Source organism: Miscanthus floridulus, chromosome 3 (assembly GCF_019320115.1).
Source record: "Miscanthus floridulus cultivar M001 chromosome 3, ASM1932011v1, whole genome shotgun sequence".
Classification (NCBI taxonomy): domain Eukaryota; kingdom Viridiplantae; phylum Streptophyta; class Magnoliopsida; order Poales; family Poaceae; genus Miscanthus; species Miscanthus floridulus.
Window position 1 is genome coordinate 96549425 of NC_089582.1, and position 7503 is coordinate 96556927.

A 7503-nucleotide genomic window follows, 5' to 3' on the forward strand; every position below is an offset into this window, starting at 1 on the left:
ACGTAGCATTTCTTCCTCTCTCCTTGGGTAAGGCCATGCAGTGACTGCTCCCTCTATGTTTTCCAGCTAAACGGTTTTAGAGGAAAAAAGATGAAGTTGTGAGAGCACCTAAAAAGATGCTCTACAAACTTCAGTTTTTTTTTTGAGCTGTTTCATGGTGAAGTTTATGGAAAAGTCTCAAACACACCTTTAGTAGCTGCATGAATCACTTGTTCTACAGTGATAGTACTGCCTTTCTAAAAAAAATACAATTCTAGATGCATTCTTAGTTGAAGTGTCTAATATTTGACCAAATATGTTTGGAGCGAGGAGTTTTCGCTGACGTGACATGAAAGTATGAAACTAACGAAGAGAATAAAAGTTGTATATCATACTGAACATATACAACCTATTCGTTTCATCATATACGATCGTGGATTATTTACTGCTGGCTGGTTTGGTATGAGAGAAAAATACTGTTCCAGCTTATAATGGGCGTGTTCGCTCGTTGGTTTCAGCCAGCCCAAACTAGCCAGTCAACAGTGTTTTTCTCTCACAATAAACCAGTACCAGTCAGTCCAAACCAGCCCAGAAACCAACCAGCGAACAGACCGAATCTACGATCATATACGATCGTATAAACCCAGCAGCCGAACAGGCTGAACACGCTGATAATAGTTTGGACGGAGGGCCGGGTCCGGCAGAACGGTGGGTGTGCGTCGGGCGTCGGCGCCACTGCCACGCGCGCGCGTCCGTTGTGTTTGTGTCACTGTCACCCGCTGCCTGCACATGGACGACAACGTCTCGGAGCTGCATGTGACGGGTCGGAGCATTCCTTTCCTGGAAGAGGACGACGTGTACGTGTTTCTGACTCGGCTGGCGCTAATGGCGATCTTGGTACGAGAAAACAACTCTAAACTCGATCAAGCTGCAACTGCAACGGCAACTCCCCGGGCAGTGCTCTGGACCGATTCTGACTCACTGCAACTTCTATCCTGCTTCCTGTCTTCTGATATGTGCTTAGTTTATTTACTAAGTACTCCGTCAGAACAAGTCCTTCGTACATATGGAGAGGCTGGTTCGCTGGTCTAAACTGAAAAGTTCAGCCGGCTGGTTCCCCTCCCATTGCACTGTTCATCAAACCAGCCAACAGTATTTCTCTCTCACAACAATTCAGCCAGAACAGTGTTTTTCAGCCAAGTTTCAGACCAGCGAACGGGGCAATGTGTTTGAAAATCTTTGAGCTAATTTATTAACGTAAGACCATCATGCTCCGGATAGGTGCATTTTATTTATTTATGTACAGCGGCTATAGATTCTAATAACAGCCAAGTACTCGACCGAGATCCCAAAACTTTCAAAAACTGCAAACAGTGGCGTGAACATTGGATGGGACACAAAAAAAAACACATGAATTTGATGAGAGTGTGACACAAAGGAAATATGAGATTCGATCTCCTCGTAGAATTCCTCAAAAACTCTCATATGAAACAATCCATTCCATAAGATTCCAGAGGATTTATAGAAGCTCAATCCTATGTCCCAAAAGGTTTTATAGAATTTTTGTCCATAGGATTCAATCTTCTGAAATTCCTCTCTTTTTTTTTGTCTTGTTTTAGAGAGGGCCTCTCGGTAGGGTGGGCAGACTAAACAAAGGGACCGGAATGCCTGACTCATGAGCACATCAGCCCCTCTTCGGCTCTTGCCGTAGTGGAAGCTAGCCGTGACGTGCGGGCATATCCGCATATGGTGCGTGTCAACAGTGCTTGATGAGGACATGTACGGGCTGTGTATCTCCCTGTCCTTCATGACGAGCGACAGTGAAAATTAGTTCTAGGTCACATGCCGGCCTCGTTTGATGCGCATATATTCATCTCAATCCACATATGTTAAAATGGATTAGAGTAGAATTAAACTAAGTTCTATTTCATTCTATCATTCTACTCTAACACATGTGGATTATAGTGAATACACATACATCCAAACAAGGCCTCAGAGGATTTTGGAACCACATGGTTAATCCTGGCAAAATATCGTTTGAGCACAGCCGCTGTGGTCCATGTACTGATGATACTTTTTGGAATTGTGCTGTGAAATTGGTCGTGATTTTCCAGAACAAAATGATTCGGTATGTGGAGAAGAACGAAACATATCTAGACAGAGTAGTCATCGCCAGATGAAAAGGTTGCGGTTTATCGGCTTTTCAATAGCGATATCTCTTATTCTCTTATACGCTAGGATCATGCCTGAAAGTTACAACGATAATAAGATAATGTCACAATAGTTTTAAGTTTGAATGTGTGTTGTACTATTATAAAAAAAATGATTCTTTGAGCCATGTAAATAATTAAGCCATCGAAATCTCTCATCCTACAACAGCTATAAGACAACAGTTAAAGATGCAACGCTTCCTTCTAACAGATATATGAAATCAACTATCAGGCAAGAGGAAAAAACAGCTTTGTAGTTTTCGTGTTACCATGAAAATATTTGTCTGATCATAGCACATGCCTTGTTTGCCTATTAGTGAGAAGAATTGTTCTTTTAATCAATGGGAATGCATGGCTAGAATGAAATAAGATACTCCCTCGGTCCCTCCGTCCCATAATAAGTATCATTTTCACTTTCCGAGTAGTTAAAGGACTTTAACTTTAACCAAATATATAGGAAAAACTATTAGTACTAGTAGCGTGTCCGTGCTAACGCTACGGTAAAATACAAAACAAGATAAAATTTGTAAAAAGTAAAACGAACAATCAGATTCATCAAGATTCATGTCTCATGTATTTTATAACCAAATATTTTTGCCGTATAATGAATGGGCCCAACAATTTTTGGCGTATTATAGAGGGTTATCCGTGCATTGCAACATAAACGAAATAATATCCCGTCGAATCAGCATGGGCCCAACAGTAGCCCCAGTCGAGATCAACAAAAATGAAGACCAAAACTTCATCCATTGCCAAGCATAAATGGTCGACCTTATTATTAGAGCAAACAACCTTGACCAGTGCAAATTTAGCACTAATCACTAATGCACTACGATATTGCTACTTGATGTTACACCTGGAGGCTGCCTACTGATACATACTCTTCTATGCTTGGTAAGGTAGAGAGCAGGATCTGCAGAATGCCGAAGAAGGGGCAAAGTGAACCTTCATCATGGTTTGCTTCCAATGGGGACTGCCTGCATGGTCAAGATTGACTCTTGAAAAAGCACCATTGATTATAGACAATGACATATACGAAACAGAAGCACAAAGCGGAGCTGACAGGTTTCAAGATTACAAATTTAACATATATTAATAATATATATCCTAAAATAGATGACATAAAGATTAAAAGCAGAGCAGCTACATTAATAGAATTTTGTGATTTGATCAATTTTGAATCTGGATTAAGCAATCTCCACATTTCTAGAGTATAGTCTCTTTCAGGCATAACACACACATAGACCTCAAAACACTCGAGACCTCTGGCAATTAAGTAGCTGTCAAGATCCTCCCAGGCTGGGCCTTGAACGTACAAGCACACTGGTATCCTTTATCTGTAGAACAACAGAAAGCAGAATGAGATCAGATAGCTGGTTGATATTTTTTTGCAACCAAACCAGTAAGTCCAAACAAGGTTGGAGAATACATGCAACAACGAAGAACCAAAGCTCCTGAACCGTCCTTTCTATCTATATTACTAAAGGATGAGATATTTGCTCATACATTCATCCATTGGTCTATCGAAAATTTAATAATTCAAACAATTGTTGTTCGACATCCTTGATTATATGCAAACCTAGATCCTTGAATCTAAGAGCTTTTGCTTTGCTCTAGGACTCTAGGAACTTCTACTTTATGACATTCACTTCGGGTTACTAATGTGCAAGGGAAATCCATGTCTTCATCAAGGTCAAATATGGAATCATAAATGCAATTTCCAAAAAACATAATGAGAAATGAAAGGAGTGGAAGTTGGAATCTCTAAGAGGTAAATAATACATGTATTTTAACTCTAACCCTGTATGCCGGAGCTATAGACCTTAAATTCTCGGTGATATTTAAGAAAATAGGAGACATCAAGGAGTGGAGAACCAGCTGAAGGCAAAAACTTAGGTCCAAAATTGCAAAATCTAAATTGGCTGTCATGTCACTTGTGTGCATCCTGAATTCTAAATTAAACAAAGTTTAATATGGAGTATGGAAATGCCGATACGAAAGCAAAGGGGCTTTAACTTACTGGATTTCCATGAAAAAACATTTCCACATGTTTGTATATGTTTTGGATCTTTGGTCACTTCTCGAGCACACACGTTTTATACAAAATAGCATGTAGAGTAGCAGGAAGGTGAAAATACACTTGTCTCAGCCAACTGCAAGGACCAAACAGAAGGAGCGTGTAACCATAACAAAATCTTGTGGGAAAAAGGAAGAAAAGCAAGAGTCCTAGAGCATGTAACCAGAATACTGTCTGTGCTAACGCTATGAGGCCACATTAAGTCCAAAGTTAACTTATGAATCTAGTACTGAAGATATAGAGCATTTTCATGGCAAGGATAAACACCACTTAAAATATGAAGTATATGGCCCAACAATGCAAGGTGTTGAGATCAAACATTTAGCAAGAAAAGGGTGGAAATGGATATCTGTTTGTGAATTTGAAGCTTACAGGATCTGCAACACATATAGGCATGAAGCAAACAAGGATTTCCTCAAAACCATAGCAGGGAGAGTTGTCGGGGTGGAAGTTGAACACATTGTAGTCTTCGGTTCTTGCTGGAACATAATTTATATTTGATCATGTGCTTTTATATTTGCCCCGCACATGCACGTTGCCTCTGGAGACAAAGACCAGTATTACAAAGCATACTGACCTCCCTAAATGTCTTGTGAGTGTCTTTAGATTTCTGGAGTGTGTCAGTCTGCAACATGTTGTTCAAAGCGAAGTGTTATCAGCTGGTCAAGGTTGAACGACGATAGCGACAGCTTCTAGTGAATGTCAGTTTACACCAAGCTCAGCCCATCCAGCCTCATGAGCTCCACAACATATATAATGACCCAAATTGATACAGATCTGAGGAACACAAAAGGTACCAGCGACATAGTAGTTCTAGTTGATAAAGCATACCTTCAAAAGGTACCAGTGACAGAAAACATGTTCCAAGCAGGGCCAAATCAATCCAGATCTATGCGGAAGAACAAAGGTAAAAAAAAATAAACCAAATGATATAATCTGAAAACAAATTAGGTTGTCAAAAATGGTACCATGGTATATTGATCTCATAAGCAGCCTGGTAGATAAAAAAGGAAACTGATTTGCTATCAAACCAACCCTGAAATTCACCATCTCCCATCTAAGCTTTACTTGTTGCAATCTGAAAAGATTAAAATGGAATATACTAAAACATAATACAATTTACACAAGAGGGAAACTGATTTGCTGGCATACTGATAGTGCCTATTTCTACTGAATTGTTCCAGAAAGCTTTATTTGCATCTAACAAATTTATAATCGATACTCCAACAAGATAGACATGAGCACATGACTAAGTCTGAAGCCTTGATTCCATCACACGACTTAACATGAATCAGCACATGTAGGAAAACAAATCCAAAAACAAGAATGGCGCGGATCTAATCCCCACCTAAAAACATCACAAAACCTGGGTATTTGTCCTCCTGGAATGAAGCATTGATTTTTGGATTTGCCAATAACATAGAAAATTGGAACTCGAATAAATTAATGGATGGCGATATCAACTAGATATATAGTGCGGTTTCTCTCTGTCATACTTGCTTTGTTGATCGATGTAGCACTGCTCGAGGAAGAAGCTTCAGCGTCACAAATCCAATGCCAAGGCCGCAGTTCATGCATATCGGGAGGGCACACCATCCTTCGTGGATCCACTGCCAGCATGCCAGAGGGCAACGCCGCCGCCGCCAAGGTCACCATGGATGCACGCAGAGGGGGACCGTTCAGCTCCTAATGGATCTTGTGCCTAGCTCCCCGCATGGATCCGCCGTCGGGGACGCCACCGCTGGTGATGAAGGGAGCGCCACCGCCGTTGCCACATATGTCGGGGGAAGGGGGCCGTGGCTGGTGAGGAACGGGCGCCGCCGCTGCCGGGGGTGATGCCTGCCTTTGGTGGGTGGAAGGGAGCGGAGATGCTGGTCGGGAAGAAGGCAGTGTCATCGCCGGTGGTGGTGGGGGCGCGACTCCGCGATGGTGGGGGAGGCTGTGGGTGCCGACAACGGCGGCGCGCAGCCAGGCCCGCGGCAGGAGGGGTCGCGGCACCCCACGGCAGGAAGGATCCCACGCGCGAGGCGGAGCCAGAGGCATCGACGGAGGCGACCCGATGTTTCTATTTTCGCGGAAGAGAAGAAAATGGGGGCGCGAGGATGGGAATCGAACCCTCGGCGCCCGAGCGTCGCGCCGGGCGGGTGCGGGGCAAAGCATTGAAGCCCGCGTGCGCTGAAGCCTGAAATCGATCGTGGCCACACCATTGGTTCGAAGCTTGCCAGGGATGTTTTTTATCCTTTTTTAATGAAGACAATTTGCTAGGCGTATTTTCCGGGTGTAACCAGGCTAACTCTCTCAGCGGGGACGCAATCTTGGGGTACTCAGTATAGTTTTGATTGGTCTATTATAGTTGAGATAAAGATAATTTGCTGGGTGTAACAAGGCTAGACTCTCTCAGCGGGGTACACAATCTTGGGGGTATCTAGTATAATTTTAATTAGTCCATTATAGTTGAGATTTATGATGCGTAATAAGTATCATTAGATTAACCATTGAATACATTTTCGTAATATCAACTTATTTTGAGATACAAATGTTGCTAATATTTTATATAAATATAGTTAAAATTAAGAAAGTTTGACCCACACATAACTCGTAGTGACATTTATTTTGGGACAAAGAAAGTAGAAAAAAGTTCCATCGTCATGATTCATGAACTGACATTATAAGTGGATAGTGACGGATTAGAATGAAAGATTAAGGGGTTGAAGTCGTCATCTTCAATCTCCAGCATCTTCTCCTTAAAGCAGCCATGGTAAAAATTCTTGGAGAGGCTCCATGGGATCAAGAATGGATATATATCAGTTTCATAGGTTAATACTAAATAATCTGATAGCATATATTAGGTTTCAGCTTTGCGGATTTAGGGTTACCAAGCAATCACATGAATGAGAACTTCCGTGCAGCATGACCGAGCTGCCAATACTATCTCCGTACAAAGTAAATGCAGATACATACTTATCAAGCAAGAGTTAAAATTAAAAAAAAATTGCATGATAAATAACTGATGTGAAAAATGAAAAGAAGAAACAAATTGCGGAGTTCAACAAATTAGAATTGAAACTAAACCCACTACTACACATAAACTTATCCGAGGCATTTTCAAAATGGCCTCCGATACGGTTGGGCCGGCTGCCCGCCTCGTTTATTCGTGGTAGGACAGCCGGCCCAGCAACCATCTCAGTTAATGCTTAACCGAGGCAGGCAATGTAAAGGAACCGCCTCGGTTAATGC

General features: G+C 41.9%; 1 long non-coding RNA gene across 5 annotated transcripts; it reads right to left on the reverse strand.

Annotated features, from left to right (window-relative positions):
- Positions 1-2874: 2874 nt before the first annotated feature.
- On the reverse strand, positions 2875-6452 carry LOC136546199 (uncharacterized). 5 transcript variants are annotated; one of them, XR_010781300.1, is made up of 6 exons: positions 5763-6452; positions 5098-5155; positions 4844-4891; positions 4210-4342; positions 3453-3526; positions 2875-3166 (listed from the first exon to the last, which is right to left on the reverse strand). It is a non-coding gene; the product is annotated as an uncharacterized lncRNA (long non-coding RNA). The 5 variants fall into 5 exon arrangements; XR_010781302.1 differs by lacking the exon at positions 5763-6452 and adding an exon at positions 5235-5756; XR_010781298.1 differs by having other exon boundaries at positions 4844-5155.
- Positions 6453-7503: the final 1051 nt, after the last annotated feature.